We start from the raw sequence: 17713 nt of genomic DNA on the forward strand, positions 1-17713 counted from the left end.
CTTTTACATCATGGACATAAACAAATAGTCATTAATATAAACAGCACTAAAAACTGGCCAGAGATACTTTCATAGAAGGGACCAGGTTTTTCACTCCACAAAAAGAAATGGTAGCAAATATGAGCAAATGAAAAAAGAGAAAATGATCAAATACTTCTGAACTAAGCTCAGCTTACATAAAAAGAACAGACCCAGGGTTGAATATATGGGTTTTCTAGGAGAAACACAGATGCAGCCAAGCTCTCATCCTCAATCAAAGCAACAGAATGTGAAATATGATCTCTCTCCTAAAGGTCCATTTTCATTTATTTATTCATTCTTACCCACCTGTGACATGTTTTGGGTATTTTCCCCCCAGAAAACACTCTTACATGTGTTGAGCAACATTTCTTAGCATGTGTTAAGCCTTTACATGTATTAATTAATTTACTTCTCATCATAACCCTATAGGGTAAGCATTATTATCATCACCCCCATTTTATAGATGTGGAAATAAGGCATCACGAGATTAAATAGCGCTCCCAAGCAGCTGAGAATCAGTTCCAGGAAGTCTGGCCTCTTGGCCTACTTTCTCCACCTGGAATCTGCATGGCTTCTTAGCTGGGGGGTGAACAGTGTGCATCTGGGTAGCTGAGGGGATGTGGACGAAGTGAGGAAAGAAAGGCTTTGGGAGTTACCCCATCATTTGACAACATGAAAAGAGAAGACAAAAGGGAAGGGAAAGCCCTGGGTGGTTGTGGTAAGACAGTGGAAGCAGCACTAGAACAGGAAGTGGAAGAAAAAGGCGTGGAGACATCAGGCTTTCTGACCTGCTCAGCTCAGTGACGATCTCACGGCTCAGGCTGGAGTGGGTGGAACTGGGCGTCCATCCGTGTCCGAGCAGCAGCGTCTGATGTCCCCGGGTTTTCCCAAGCTGCCCCTGCGGCGACCGCGCCACAGCCTCTTTACACAGCAGCCCGGGAAGGGATGGTGGAGGAGGTCTCGCTCCCTAGGGATGCCAAGGAGCCACCCACATGACAGCCTGAACCCAGTAGTGAGCTTAATTCTGGGCCCCCGAGGAAATTTTCCAGAAGGTGCCCTTCACCAGGTGTAAAGTGGAAACAATTTCCTCTCTCGGGTAAGATGACTGCTGTGGGAGGTGGAAATAAATGTAGAATCTTGTGAAGAGTTGGGTTTCTCTGATGAGGTCTTTGGAAACATTGGTGACTTAGAGAAGTGGTTCAAACAGGACCTCCGGCAGCTCTTTTTTCCTGTGACCTGGGATCCTAACCTTGACCCTGCTCCCAAGTTCCTGTAGAATGGGAATGAGATGGTAGGCAGTTGACATCTACAGAGAAATGTTTCCCCAAGAAACTTGGTATCAGGAATGAGGAAAATGAGGTTATCCTCCAAGAGCTAAACAACAAAATCGGTATATATTGTATGAACATAGATGTGCTAAGTGATCACGTTGGACACAGTCATCTGAAGATACTAACACAGCTAAAGGAATAACAGGGAATTTGGAATAGGGTTGGAAGGTGAGGGAGAAGAAAAAGGAGAGAGCAGAGAACAAATTCATGCCCTCCATCCACATTTTGAGAACGGAGCTGAGCAGAGAGCAGTGAACAAATACCACGACCCTGCCTTCGTGAGGTCCCAGGGCAAACTCAGAGTCCATCTAAGAACAGCTCAGGGGAAGGGCAGCCTGGCCGAGGAGATTCCAGGCCAGCGGCAGTGCTGGCCCCTCCGTGGCTATGAATATCATTCCTTTTCCCATATTCCCATCTGAGGCGCACACTTGAGGACCGGCCCCTCCCAACTTGCAGACTATTTGGAGAACAGCTGGACTTTTTTCCTCCACCCTTTTCTTCTGAAAGGAGGAGCAACCCAAACTCGGGACTGTCTGTCAACTGCTGGGCATCTGTGCCAGGAGACGGGGCCGAGGAGGTGAGGGCACTGCGCATGTGCGGCCTGCTCTTTCACTTTCTCTGATCAGCCAGCCCCTCACTGGGCCCCGTGACCCTAGGTCTTCAGTGGGCTGCCTTTTGCCTTCTCTCTGCTCCACCTTCTCAGGGTGTGTGCGGGTAGGTAAGTCAGGTTGGCCTTGCTGTAGCTTCAGTTTGGGTGGGTTATCTAAGGTTTATTGATTAACTTTGGCCGCAAGCCCAACGGGACTGAGGTCTCTTGCTCAGAGCTTGGGGGCTCCCAGGATGCAGGCTGCTGCTCTGATCCCTGAACAGTGCCCTGGGACTGGTTCTTACTGCCTGGGTGAAGGGTGAGGATAGGCAACCTTCCACTCCAGCAGATGCTTTAGGCCATTCTGACCTGGTAACTGTGAACCCAAAGAGCCAGCCTCTCTCCCCTTTGCCAATTCCACCTTCACCAAGCAAACTTCTCTGAGTGGGTGTTGAGCTCCCATGGACTGCTTATGCTTACCTCAGTGGTTCAGGCTGTGTGGCAGTTATTCTCATCATAAGTTAATCAGTAAACATTCTGGTTGTCCGCACGTCCACTGTGAGCTGGGACAGCATGAGTTGTGTCTAAGAGACCCACTCTCATTTGCTAACAGAAGCAAGCATCTAGCCTGCAGAACTGATGCCTGGGCTAAAGCTGCCAATTAATGGCATCCTGTGAGCCTTGTGTATGGGCTACCAGCCTCCTGTTTAAACTAGGAGGCACAGATAGCTGTGGTCATTTAATATATAACTTCTATAAGAACAACCCAGTAATGTCATTAAGAGGGTTAAAGATAATGCAAGCAGAGCACCTAAGACACCTAATAGACAATAAATGTGGGAGTTATTGCTGTAATTATTTATATTTTGGAGATAATTATACATGCCTTGAATTACTCTTAAAAAGAATAATAAATAATTACTGTCCATAACAAGTAGGAGAAATTCTTTCTCAATGCATCTAAAGGCAGTGAGGTAGCAGTTAGGCCAAAATATTTCTAAAGGCCTGCAATTCTCTACCTTCTTATAACTCATGCAATTACTTGGCGTGAATGGCCACCTCCAGCCCAACTCTCTAGCTGACCATTCATGTTCCAGATCATACCCGGATGCCACCTACTGTAAAATAGCATGCATTCGTGATTTGCTTCAATCTCTAATTCTCACCCTACGAAGCAGTGGTCATGGATTTAAGTCCTGTATGTGAGCCTACCCGTGGTCTCTGTGTGTGTGTGCACGCACACAATCAGGGTACATCCTTCAGCTACATTCTCACTAACACCTGAGGGGCATTCAATAATGCTGAAGGTCATGCAGAAGGTCCTCAATCTTTTTTACCATAACCCACTGTAAGGAGTCCACAACTTGATGGACATTCATATGCACATGCCCACACATGAAAACACACACACACACCATATGACCAAAATAAATGCCTTATAAAACAATACTTACCCTTTACTATGTAGATTATTTCTATTTTCTATTCTATTCTTTTTTTTCTAATACTGGCTGAGACATACTAAACTGACTTCAAAAGCCAATAACAGCTCAAGACTGGCCGTTTAAAGGACAGCATTGTGAGTCCTGAGCAGAGAGGTCACATAACCTTATGTTGTGTACCCAGCCTTGTTTGTCTATTTTCTTCTTACAAGTCCTGAGACTGCCTTACGCCAACCGTGGCGCTTTGCTGTTATTTTTGTTGTTGTTTTGATGTTTTGGTTAACAGATGATAATGTAGCATGGTTTTAATATTGCTTAATATTAGACAAGTATAAAACTTGACTCCTAAGAAAGGCATTTTTATTACTCAAAGATTTCTGGGAAACTGGGTATGTTGAGCCTCAGAAGCAGGATTGTTATTATTATTATTGTGCTTCATCCTCTTAAAGGTCAATATAAAAGCACGCTGTCCACAGTCCCGGCACCAGACCGGGGTCCATGGGAGGAGTGGTCGCCCCTGCCCACCTAGAATTCACTGTTCGTGCGCCCACTGTGTGGAACGGTGGAGGGAGACTTCTGGCTTTGGGAGTCAGACCCAGGTTACAAATCTGATGACAGCATTTCCTAACTGTGACCTTGAAGACACCATTTGGTCTCTCTGGGCTTCAGTTCTCTTCTCTGTGAAATGGGTGTAATACCAAATCTATGGCCTCTGCAAGGACTGAGTAAGATCACCTTATATGCACATACGGAGAACTCATGAGCATCACCTATTTCAATCAACAGTGCTTTCTTCCCTCCTAAATTCCTTTCAGTACTTCAGAGTGTTAAAATACGGGCCACGGATTCAGAGAAGCCATGCAAGAAAACAGGTATCTATCTTTTTTTCCTTTCCCTCTCAGGAACTAAGCATTGGCCATTCATATACCTTGATGCATGACACACCATCGTCATTGCCAGTTCATCTGTAACCTACTTTTACTTATTTGGTTAATTAATTATTTTTAATAATACCAGACACACTTAGGAGCCCACTGCCTCTACCCAAAGCTAGGACCTTGACCTTTATTACAAAGTGTCCTGTGTTCCTATACTCCCTCCTCTCCACCCACATTTCTAATCCCTTGTCCCCCTTCACTCAAGGCAACCGTCATTTTGTCTCCTTAATTCATCTAGTATCTGCTGTCTTGGATGTAGTAAAATTCAGGCCCATTCTAAGCTGAACTTTGGGCATAGCCCAGTCACTCACTCCAAAACTAGGTAGATCCATGGGGCAGTGATAATGAGTGCGTTGCAGGAGACAGGGTCTTGGATGACCCTGCAACCTGGGATTTGCCATTGCTGTTCTTCTTCTAGGTCAGCAGACTGAGCTTCCTTGTCTTCTTCCAGTTCTGTGTTCGTCCTTTGCCATCCTCAGCGAAACAACATGTGGCAGGAGGTAAGGGGCAAGTCCAGCACTTGACAACTGGTCTCTGTTTAGGTCTCAGAAGCTTGGTGGAAGCTCTTCCAAGGAACACTGGCCTGGGCTGAAGCAGCTTGCATGTGTCTAGACTGTACCACCAGCTTCTAGATTCATAGTTTCAGCAAAATGAACTAAGATGCTCACAAGCTGGTGTGGAAAGACTTTGTGACTCTTATTTACAGAGACGGGAAAGACCCTCAGCGGAGATGGCAGAAAATTTCAGCACCACCCATGTAAAGAACTAGAACAACTTGCCATTCCCTGTGCTTTCTCACTCCTCTCCTGGGCTCCCCACCCCCACCCCCACCCCACCCCCCGCATCCCACTTCTGTCTTTCCTGCAGCTGAAGAATTGTTATATGATCTCTCTTCATGGTTAGTTAGCTCTTAATTATCCACTTTGTGGCATTTTTTAAAAAAAATTCTGGGTTAAATTCTCTTTCCATACTACACATTACCACATCACCATCTCCTTTTCTGACTCAGCTAGTATGTTCTCAAAAAGCAGGTGAATGCAAACTCTTTATAAAATTAGCTAAGTCAGGTGTGCAAACATATGCATTTCGATGTTGTTCATAAACTTGGGATTATCAGAGCTTCCACTCTCCTCTCTTAAGATACCAATAAAATTTTTATTTGAAGACTATAGGATTGTTTCTTAGCTTTCTCTTTTCTAAGATAAATCATCTCGTTTTTTCCCTATCTGTAGCAAGAACCACTCCACCTCCATTCCACCCCTAGTCCGCAGGTTACAGAGTACAGTGAAGGCTGCCTAAGAAGTTGAGGCAATAGAAACAGAGGAAAAAATGTTAAAAACTTTCCCAAGTGTCATCAGAAGTAGATGGCACTTGTGTTTAACAAGATACCATTGATTTTTCAAAAGTAAGCCCACTAAGTTTAGAAAACCCTTGAGAATTAAATTGGTTAACATATTTATGTAATAATGTAGCTAAATATGGGTAGCAAGCTCTGGAAATGGGAAAGGGGGAGGAAAAAAGGAGGTCTGAGGAAAGAGAGAGAGAGAGTGAGCAAAATGGCAGCAGGCCAGGCCAGGGCCTGCGGAGAAAGACAACATATGTAAGCTTCCCCAGGGTGCAGGTCACTGAACTTCAGACATCAGTGTATAATACTGAACTTCATTTTAAGTTGGCTCCTGTTCTGAGGTGTGCTAAAATCTTTATCCATTCCCTCAGACTTTCACTCTAAGTGGCTTTACCCAGAAGCTTGCTGGTCCAATCGTGCTCTGGGGAATGAAGGATGGAGAATGACCACAGTAGGCACTGAACAGAGAGGGAAGGACACTGAAGCCACAGGGTGACGTGGTTGTTAGAGAGGCAGCCCTCAGCATCTTCTGCTATGTCCTTCCGCCATTCGACAATCATTTTCTGAGAACTGAGCATGGGGCTGGAATGGTGCTAAATATTTAGGATGAATGCCATACCAGCCAACCCCCTCATAAGCTCAAAGCCTAGAAGAGAGAGAGAAAAGCAGCTCTGTGGGACCCGTGCAATCAAGTAATTTACAAATAGACATGATACATTAACAGCATGGAGGAGCAAGGGAAGATTCCAGAAGGAATCTTTAGTCATGTTTCGATTAAGAATGCTTTGACTGCAAATAATATAAAAAAAATAGGCAACCAGATCCCGGGCTATAATTTGCCAACTCCTGGTTTAAACAATACAAGTCTAATTTTTTTTTTGTATGTAACAAGAAACTCAGGGGTGGGTATTAATTGGCTTTGGCTCAGGAGCTCCTAATTGCTGTTACGATCCCGGGCTCTTTCCATCTGTCTGCTTTGCCTGCCTTTCTGCTTGTTTTCTCACGGCACACGATGATGTTAATAGCTGCAACACTGGGCCCGTCATGTTCAGGACAGGAAGGAGGAGGGGAGAGGCAATCTTACCAGCTCTCCTCCCGTGCTTGTCCCTTTTATCAGAAAGCAGAAACTTTCCCAAGAGCCCCAGGTAGATACAGATAACCCCTTCTCTCCAAAAAAGTGGATAGATAGACATGAGAATACAGAGAATCACAGCTTACCGGAGCAGAAACCTGGAGGAGAAACCGCTGTGGGAAGCATTGCAGGGTAGGAAAACCTGAACAGTAATTGATGAATTGCTGGAGGCTCGGTGTGGACAAGTCTGAAAGTTAAAAATGCTAGGGAATCCAGTCACAGATGGCCCCCACAATATTGTGACTTTTGATTCCAGGAACACCATCAGGTTTTCACAAGGAGTATCCGAGAAAAGTCTCCTCATATTTGTAGCAGGTAGAAGGGAAAGGAACCATTTTGAAATAAACAAGAGCATTCCATTCTTCTTAGCAAAGTCTGCGTCAGGGGAAGCTATGGTAACAGAGCCTGAACTGCTGGAGTTTCTTCAGAGCCTTACTTACCTAGGAAGAATACCCAACTCCAGATCCTCTGCCAAACCTGTCCCACCTGAGGGGAAAGGGGGGAATGAGAAGCACTGGTGACAGTCACAGTCCAGGGCTCAGCCTCACAAAACATGAAGGCTTCCCTGCCTCACACCTTACCACTACATTAATAAAGGTCTTTTAACCACAGTTCCTTTTATCTAGTACATTATGTCCACCTCCAAATGAACAATTACAAGGCATACTAAAAGCCAAAAAAATACAGTTTGAAGAGACTAGACAACTATCACAACCAGTGCCAGATATGGCAGGAATTCGAAATTGTCAGTACAGGAATTTAAAAAAATCTATGATTAGTATGCTAAGAGCTTTAATGGAAAAAATAGACAACATGCAACTCAGAGAGAGAATGCAAGCAGAGATATGGAAAGCCTAAGAATTAAAAAAGGAAATGCAGTAGATAAGCACTGTAACATAAATGAAGAATGCGTCTGATGGATCATTAATAGACTGGGCCCAGCTGAGGAAAGAATCTCTGAGCTTGACATGATAGAAATTTCCAGAACTGAAAAGCAAAGAGAAAAAAGACTGAAAGAAAATAAGATCCACAATATCCAAGAACTATGAGAATACTACAAAAGACTTAACATACATGTAGTAGGAATACCAGGTGGAAAAGAGAGAGAGAAACGAAAAGAAACAATATTTGAAGCTATAATGACTGAGAATTTCCCCCATATTAATGTCAGACACCAAACCACAGATCTAGGATACTTAGAGAATGTCCTGAAGGATTTATGACAAGCACCACCACCGAAAACAACAACAGAAAACTGCACCTAGGCATACCATATTCAAACTTCAGAAATTCAAAGATAAAGAAAAAAATGTGAAAGAAGCAGGGGGAATAAAAACATCTTGCCTATAGATAAGCAAAGATAAAAAAAAATACACCTAACTCCTCAGAAGCCATGCAAACAATAAAGGAGTTGATGAAATATTTGAAGCACTGAGAGAAAAACTCCACCAACCTAGAATTCTGTACTCTGAAAAATTATCATTGAAAAGTGAAGGACAAAAGAAGAAATAAAAGTTTTCTCAGACAAACAAAACCTGAGAGAATTTGTTGCAGGTATACCTGCCTTGCAAGAAACATTAAAATTTCTTCAGACAGAACAAAAATGACATAGGTCAGGAACTCGAGTCTACATAAAGGAAGAGCATCATCAAATAAAAAAGTAAAGAGAATATAAAACTTTTATGTTTCTTATTCTTAACTGATCTAACAGATAATTTGTTTAAAATAACGGTAATATTTTTGACCATGTATACTTATGTATATGTCTTAAGTATATATATATATGTGCTTATACATGTTTATATATGTGAAATCAATGACAGAAATGATACAAGGGACAAGAGTACAATACAATACAGTAGCAATATGTTAATATTAACCCAAGTTTATAAATTATCACTTTAAATGTCAATGATCTAGTGCACCAATTAAAAGACAAATTATCAGTGCAGATCAAAATGCAAACTATATTTTGTCTACAAGAAACTTACTTTAAATATAAAGACACACATAGAAGCATTCTATAGTCCTCTGACTTGGTCTTTTTTAGTGCCTCTATGCCTCTAGACTACAAACTCCACAAGTGTTTCTCAGGTGTCTTCCTCCCCCTTAGGCGTGTCAGGATGGCTAGCGTGCATTGCACTGGGGTATTTCCCTTCCTCAGCTCAGTTAGGACCCCAGCAGATTAGAATCTGTTCAACCAGTTTCTTCTGAGGGCTGGTCTTGTTAAGAAGAACAGGGTGCTGTGGTATCTTTCGAAATCATTCCTTTTCCCCTCCCTCTGTAGGAAGCATGGCAGCACTTTCCTCTGATATTTGCAGTGGGAATCTGGTGGAACTCCTGGAGGTAAAACACAATATTGTGGGCGCCTCTTCAACTGGGCGCCCCTGGACTTTTTAGCTCCTCAGCTTCCAACAGCATGTCACCTACTCAGGCAGGCTTTCCTGTTGTGATACTGGTTCCTGCTGAGGCTTCTCCTTACTCGTGAGCCTCTGCCCTGGTAAGTGGCAGCTCCCTATATTCGCTTGTCTGACTCTCCAGACTTGGGGCTGCAGTTTGCCTGTGTGCTCCCCTCCCTTCTGGATCCAAGAAGAGTTGTTGGTTTTTTGGTCAGTTCAGCTCTTTATTTTTTGTTCGGATAGAGTGATGATTTCCAAGCTCCTTACATGTGGGGCTACAAACTGGAAGTCTCCAAAGCTTTATTTGTAACTGCCACAACTTGGAAGAAACTAATATGCCCTTGAGGAGGTGACCGGGTAAACAAACTGTGGTACGTCCAGACAATGAAATGTTATCCAGCTCTAAAAAGAAATGAACTATTAAGCCATAAGTAGACATGGAGGAAACCTAAATGCATATTTCTAAGTGAAAGAAAACAATCTTAAAAAGGCTGCATACTGCATGATTCCAACTTGATGAATTTCTGGAAAATGCCACACCTGGGAGGCAGTAAAAAGATCAGTGGTTGCCAGGCCCTCGGGGGAGGGAGGGATGAATTGGTAGAATACAGAGGATTTTTAACTCAGTGAATTTACTCTGTATGAGACACAATGGTGGATACACATCACTATACATTCATCCAAACCCACAGAATGTACAACACAAAGAGTGAATCCTAATATAAACTGTTGACTTTAGGTGATAATGATGCTTCAGTGTAGGTTCATCAGTAACCAATGCGCCAATGTGCTTTGTGATGTCAGTACAGGGAACGGTTTTACACGTGTGGGGACAGGGGGTATTTGGGAATTCTCTGTACTTGCTGCTCAGTTTTGCTGTGAACCAAAAACTCTTCTAAAAATAAAAGGTATTGATTTAAAAAAAAGGGTAAGGTGGTTCATGCCTCTGTATCCACAACGCATGATTGGATGGGCATGGTGGGAGAGCGAGGTTCAGAACAGTAGCTGTAGCATGCTCCTTTCGTATGTGTAAAAATGTCTAGACAGGCGTAACTAAATGGTTAACAGTGTTTCTGAGGAGCAGAATTTAATGGTGGGGGAGGCAGGGAAATTGTTGGATGGTGGACTTCCACTTTCTATTTTAAATGCTTCCTCATTATTTGAGCTTTTTTTTTTTAAAGCATGCATTGCCTCTATAAATTAGAATTTTCATTTTAGAACAATGAAAAGAATGAAAATTAAGTTGATGAATAAATAAAGGAGTCTTTCCATGCAAACCTCTTTGGGGTCTCATTTGTTTTTTTTCTCTTTTCAACAAACAGCATCTCACAGGTTGTGAAGTTTAAGCCACGTGACCATGTAGACAGATTCTCCCAGGGCCTTGGATGAGCCACTTCGAATTCCTTCTTGCCCCTCTGCAGCCGTCTCCCAGGCACCCTCTTCTCTTGCCTCCGATTCACCCTCCTGGCTGAGAGGGAGCCTGAGCAGGCTTCTAAAACCTGCACCCACGTCACTGTCCTTTCATCTTCTCAGCATCTCCTCTGCCCTCGATTCTGCCACCACCTCCCCCACCCTGCCCCATCCCCACTGTACAAGATGGTTACATTTGATGCAAAGAATGTATTCCTGGAGACCTCATATAATTCAAAACGTACATAATTCAAGCCTGCTTTTCCCACAGGACTGAATATAAAATGTGTACAGGAGGGGGACTGCAATCTTGGAGTGCATAAATCTGCAAACGTTGTAATGTATATTTGCTTTAAGACTGCATTTTTACTTTCCCTGTATTTTCTCTAATATTTTGAATGCTTGCTTTTAAATTAACAGTACAGAGTGTCATGGTGGTTGTTTGGCCTCTTCAGTGGAGATTTAGCACATCTGAGTTCTGTTCCAAAGTCCCTGACTTTCCTGTTTTACAGCTCAACCACTCAATGAACCCTTGGGTGACCTTGTTACAGGATTATAGGCAAGATATAAAGAAGATTTTAAATTATAATGGCAACAAATGTTAAAATAATAGAGGAGAAGCCACCGAGTCTCTCACAGATGTTTCCATGCAGGTACACAGCCATGTTCACCAGGCACTCATGAAGGATGATGGCTAAGGTGGTACTGCCATGTAGCCACTGCACACGCACAGGCTCCCAACTACTCAGCCCGCCAGCTCTGAGAGTGTGTGATTCTTGATGAAGGTTTTTTAATTGGGAGGAAGCAGAATTTAAATAATCTTCAATTTTGAACATAAAGTGAGACTGCTAGTGTTTAAAAGAACACTATTTCAATTTTACCTAACTTAGATAAAATGCCCCGTTGTTGGAGAAAACGTCATTTCTCAGGGTCCAAAGCTCTTCTGACTTCTACCTACATCTTCCATTTCATCACCCCGCCACTCCCATCCCCATCTGCACTGACATGTTTTCACATACCTTAGTACATTTTTACTAGTTTTATATTTCTAGGTCAGTTTAGAAATGAATGTAATACAAAGAAGCCAAAACAAAATAAAATCATCCATAATTTCATCACACAGAGGTAACCATTATGAGTATTTGGGTGTGTTTCCTCACAGTCCCATGTTATATATGGACACACAAAAATTAGAGTATGTGTACTCGTGTGGGTAATTTTTTAGCCAAAAGTGATCATTCAGTAATATTGTTTTGCAGCGCATGTCTTGCACCTTACCATGTCTTTAACTATGCTTCATTGTTTTGTTAGGAACTTGATAGATTCCACTTTATGAGTGTTCCATAATAGATTGAAATTATTCTGCATTTTTGAACATTTAGGCTATTTACAAATTTGGGCAATTGTGAACAATGCTGAAATGAATATTCCTGTTGCTAAATCTTTTGCAATCTCCGGGACCATTTCTTTAAAATAAATTCCTGGGCCAAAAGGAATGGAAGACTTCAAGACTTTAAATATGCATTGCCAAATTGCCCTAGGAAATTGGGAATAATTTGCACTTTACTCATTAATATCTGCGCATCACTGAGTCACTGCAGACTCACACAATTGAGCCTTCTAATTCATCTGTCTTCCCCATTCAGATGTAACATAAGAAAACTCCCAAAGAAACCCATATTAATTTTTTACATTTAAAAAATAACTTCCTATTAGTATAGCCTGCCAGGGAGCCCTCTAGGGACTCTGCTCAGTTGTCTTTCTTAGACTACAAGCTCTGAGAATGCACAGATTATGTATGCGTAAATCTGTCCTGGTACAGGACCACATAGAAACAAGCTCTTAAATGTCAAAAAGCATTTATTAAGTGGGCTGATAAATGTATTTCACTTGCAGGCCTGATATAAGTTATTTTTCTTCTCCTGGTCTGTTGATGGCTTATTCACAGTAATGGATGGCATGGTTAAATTCGTGTGTGTGTGTGCACATGCATGCATGCATGTGTGTGTTGTTTTGCCTTGATTGTTTAACTTTTAATTCATGGATATGCTTCTAGCCTTTTGATGGGTGCATTTTATAAAATATTTAAAAATCAATGAATTAATCTGTGGTGCCCCAGGGACTGGATATATCAGTCCCCTTGCAGGGACTAAGTCTATTCTGGTGAAATGTGAAAAAATGACACTTGATTATTTCTCATATCATCTAGTACTAAGTGACAGTGCCCAGGTCATGGTAAATACATACACAATGGGACCCAACTTCATGTGGGAGATAATTTTCTCTTATAAGCCTGTGGCTATGTTTTCTATTTAAGGTTGTTAGCATTTTGTAGTGAATCTCACTCAAAATTCTTTTCCTTTCAGGCACATAACCCACGTGTATTTTGCTCTGTAACTTTCAGGCAGGGAACTAGAATCAGTGAGACAACAGCAGTTTTCTGCATCTATCTCCTTCTCCTGGGATGTCTAACATTCTATTAGGAGATAGTCCATTAAGGGATAGATCCATCTCTTCATCTAAGTCATCCATTTAGAAAATGGTCAGTTAGTTAACAAACAACATATACCAAGGGTGTTGGAAAAAGTCACGTGACAAAGTCACCACAATTACCATAAAATCACATTAGCAAGTATATAAGCCCCTCCCCTTGGACACTCCCAAATCCTTCCTTCAAGAGCTGAAAGAAAACCCCTATGGGATGCCATTCTCTTAACTGGGGCTATTTTCTCAAGGTGTTGGCTGCTACTGGGGGCTCTTTGGAGGTGATTATTGCTTTCTCCTAGGTGAGAGGGAGAGAGGGGCTGGCAACTTCACAGCTGTGAGAGGATTCTGAAAGGGAAAGAATATAGATGAATAACCCCTGCTTTCAGACTCATTCAAATGGAAGAGATCACTACCTAGGAGTATCACCCTCCTCCTCACCCAGCCCACGATTAATGGAAATCTTCATCAATTGCAGCTTGCTTTTGAGTTATTATAAATATTCTAGTCCTTTCCTTGGGCTTTTTCAGATCAAGTCTAGTAGCTACAAGGGGTGACAGTGAATAAGGGATCTGGTTTTTGCACAGTGATAGCAAGAATGTAATTGGGGTTTTGCAGTAAAAATCCCAGCACTGATCATGGCACTGGCCACGGCTCTATCTTCATGTAAGCATATCAACACACCCGCCTGTGATCTGAGCACCCTGCAGATCCAACCCACCCCATATCCTGAATTCCTAAATATAATTATCAAGAGAATGAGGATGATGATAGACAAACCATTAAAAAAAATAGTCTATCTTCATCTGAAAGCACACTAGGCAAGTATTGAAGTGCTCCATATTTGCTTCTTTCTGGATACCAGTTTTCTGGCCCAGTTGTTCCAGAACTAACATATGCCCATCTTAGATGAAGTGTATTGATTTTCTCTCCCTTTTTTTTTTTCTATTTTTGTTTTTCTGGAGGTATTGAGCATCTTTAGAACTTGTTCTCTTTACTTACAGACCAAAAGCACAGGTTAAGGGGCTTGATAAAATGCTGAGGGAAAACAATGCTTGTAAATGAGCTGGCAACTACAGCTGCCATTCTGGGTCAACAAACGGTACAGGTGCCCCCAGACCAGTGACAGTTAGGTTTGCATTCCCAGATGAACTGGCCTTCCCAGAAACAAAACAGCATTGGACAATTCACTGCCTACAAACAGTCCTTTCTCATACAGACTTTCATTCAAGTTCATGTTTTCCAGAAATGAGATTCACCATATCCAAGGAGAGATTCACCATATCCAAGGATTTTGATGAAGTTTCAACAGTTCAGTAGGAAGAGGAATGCACATTCCACTCAGGTGACAACCTAGAGCTAGAGCCAAATGTTAGGTGCCAACGAACATGTGCCAAGGACTCCCCTTTGGTACTGCTGGACTGACTCTGCTTCTGGACCTGTCCTGCCCAAGACGGAGCCTCTCTTGTGAAATACATCACCGCCGGAGTGCTTTGTTCTGATAATGTACGACTGTGATACATCTGTTGCTTTAATGATATATTAATCTAATACATTATCAGAGCAAGGACAAGTGATGATATATTACAGGAAGAATGATGCCATTCAGAAAATGAAGGATTCAAGAAAAGATTCATTAGAATTATAGGATAATAGCCAACATATGGGACTCTGGCAACTGTCATCTTGGTCTGTTTTCTTCAGTCAGATAAGCACCTCCTTAGCTCCAAATGCCCTCCCATGCCCCCTCCATTCAGGCACCAAATTCCATAAAACATTGGTTGCTACATATTTTATAAACTCTTTATACATAGGAACAATGTCTCCCATGAACCTTGGGTCACTGTGGGCTCATTGTATCCAGTTACATTGTTTTTACTAGGAAGTCCTCCTTATTTACCCCTAACCATAGGAAACCAAGTAACATTGACCTCCGGACAGTCAGAACAGCGTATCATCTCTCATTACAATAATCTGAACTCCAGTCATTGTTCAACATTAATTATTGCCAAGGCTATAGCATTTTCTTGCTACTTGACAGTTGATCTTCATCCTATCATTAACCTGAGGTCAATTTAATCCCAACCTCCATTTTCAGCACTATACAAACAATTTACTTTTGCATTTTTTTCAACCACACAAAGACAAACAATGTCAGACTGTTCCACATTCTTTTATGCATTACAATGATTAAACATTTTTAAAGATGTTCAGACATCAAAGTTTGGAAAGCCCCAGTCAATGAAAGCTATGGAAATGAGATGTCATGGTGGTTTATTTTCCTGAAGAAGAATTGTACAAGGAAGGATTCAGAGCATATAAATTCAGGACTTAAAATGTATTTTATTTCAGGATTATTCTCTCTATATAAGCCAAGGAGATTTGTAGTCAGCATCTACTGTATGCTATGGTATAGAATACTATATCTATTTAGTGTTCTTAAACCCATAAGCAGAAATGATAGCAAGATTCAAACAATTTTATCTGTCAATAAGATTTCTTCTTGTCTCCTGGAAATCAGATGTATGAACATATAGGGGAAGAGAAGCTGGAATCCCTGCTGAGACATTTATTTAGTGTCCTCTATTCTTCTTGACCTTATGCTTATGTTGAAATGCCAGAAATAACAGTTTGACACAGCAAGAGCCATTGAAACAATAGCATTTAATGCATTTAGCCAAAGAATAAGAAAGCACCGTAAATACAGTCAAAACCAATTGCACGTTAAAATGCTTTGCCGAATTTTGTTGAGCTCTGTTAAATAAAAAACAAAACTAAAAAGTTGCTAAGTACATAAATCTCAGAAAAGCACTAATTAAAAATTAACTAGCTAAATTAAAAATTTCCAGAGAGTAAATGCTTTCAAATACAAAAAAAAGATGTTTTTATGTCCACATATAAAATGATATACAAGAAAAATGATTTAAATCAAGCAAACAAATAAACATAAACTAAAACCCTCTGTAGCTATATACATTAGTATATCTTTATATGGCTTTTAATTATTTATGTGCTTGCCAAGCAGTTAAGATAAAAATCCAATGTTCTCTGTTACAATTTTTCGTGGTGACAGGGTAATGCCATTAAGTATAGATGTATAGCAATTGTCCAGGCTAGACACTGTCCCTTCTTTTGTCTCTTTCTGGATCCACACAAAGGACAAACTGAAACACCTTGCCCCTGGTGGGAAGAGTGAAAGCATTTACCTTTGGCAAAACTATTTACTTTAATTTAGCAAGACGGAAAAATGTGGCATACTGAATTTGAGATTCTGATTTGTTTGTTGGAACCTCCTAATGCAAAACGTAGGTTTGAGGGTACTTTACACTTGCACCTGGCATTAGTAGCAGATATCTCTTATTATCCTGACCTTGAACAATAAGGGACTAATTTCAAATTTGCTTCAGGACCTCAGAGTGATTCCCAGGGAAAGCTCTCCAGCCACCTTCTATACTTTCAGTTATCACAAGACTCAAGGAAAGCAGCTGCTCTTGTCCCAAATGTGTGCACTAATGCCAACAGCATTCTCACTTCCGGGAAGGAATGAGGTCCAGGGACAAGGTGAAAGGTCCCCTTTGTTGTTGCACTTAGGAATTGACCACAAAAGCAGGTGGGTCATAGGAAGTCTCCCTGCCCATCCTGACAGGCAGCATTCTGCACCATGACCCAGTAGCCAGATCTTTATGCAGTTCTGTGGAAGCTCATGCACAAAGGGACATAAGGCCAAGGCTTCCCGGAACCCTAAAGAGTCTGGAATGGGGAGATAAGCCCACAGTTACCCCTGAGTCTTGGGAGAAAAGGCTCTGCACGCTAAGGTCTAAAACTAACTGGGGTCCAGAAGACCCATCTTGTCACTCCATCATTAGAAAATACAAATTTTAGCAGGAAATCCTGGGAAATGGGTTAGAACTACAATTTAAACACTTAGTATAAATTGAACTACAACAACTCACCTTTGTGCTGATATTTGGCAAGGGCCTATTTAGAACTTTTATTTCAAAACCAATACAGACAAAATCATTGTCTTCTTTTCCCTACTCCTCTTCACAAATTCTCAACACCCCCAACTCAATCTTACTTTCATGTAACAAGCAGGTATGGGAATCTTGAAGAGAAAAGAAGCCCATGATGGAGCCTGCAGCAGCCTTCAGTAAAATGTCCTTTAGTTCTTTAGATCATGCAAACCTGCCCAATGCAGCTGATGCCTCTTATGACATGTTGTTAACGATTTCACTGGAATCTCAGAAACCTAATAAAATCTCTGGGTTCAATTAATACTGAATTTTTTAAGTTATTTTAAGTAATTTCACAGTCAAATGTTGAGTTCTACTAAGTGATGAATTGCCACATTTTGTTAAAAACATCTGAATTCAACATGTCAAATAAAAAATGCTATTACTGTGCATATGTACATGTCTGCACACCCTTGAAGTATGGGGATTTCAAGTTAGATTTTTGTAATTACTGACACACCACAGGTGAAGATGGCAGTTCACCTGAGTTTGTCTGTGCTGAAGAAGCAAAATGTTGGCATTCCCTAATTCCCACTGCTACCTGGGAACAGCAACCTTAAAGCAGACAAGGGATGGTGCGGAAAGAATGTGTGGTGACAAATTCTCCAAGCT

This window comes from Manis javanica, chromosome 3 (genome assembly GCF_040802235.1).
Source record: "Manis javanica isolate MJ-LG chromosome 3, MJ_LKY, whole genome shotgun sequence".
NCBI classification, from domain to species: domain Eukaryota; kingdom Metazoa; phylum Chordata; class Mammalia; order Pholidota; family Manidae; genus Manis; species Manis javanica.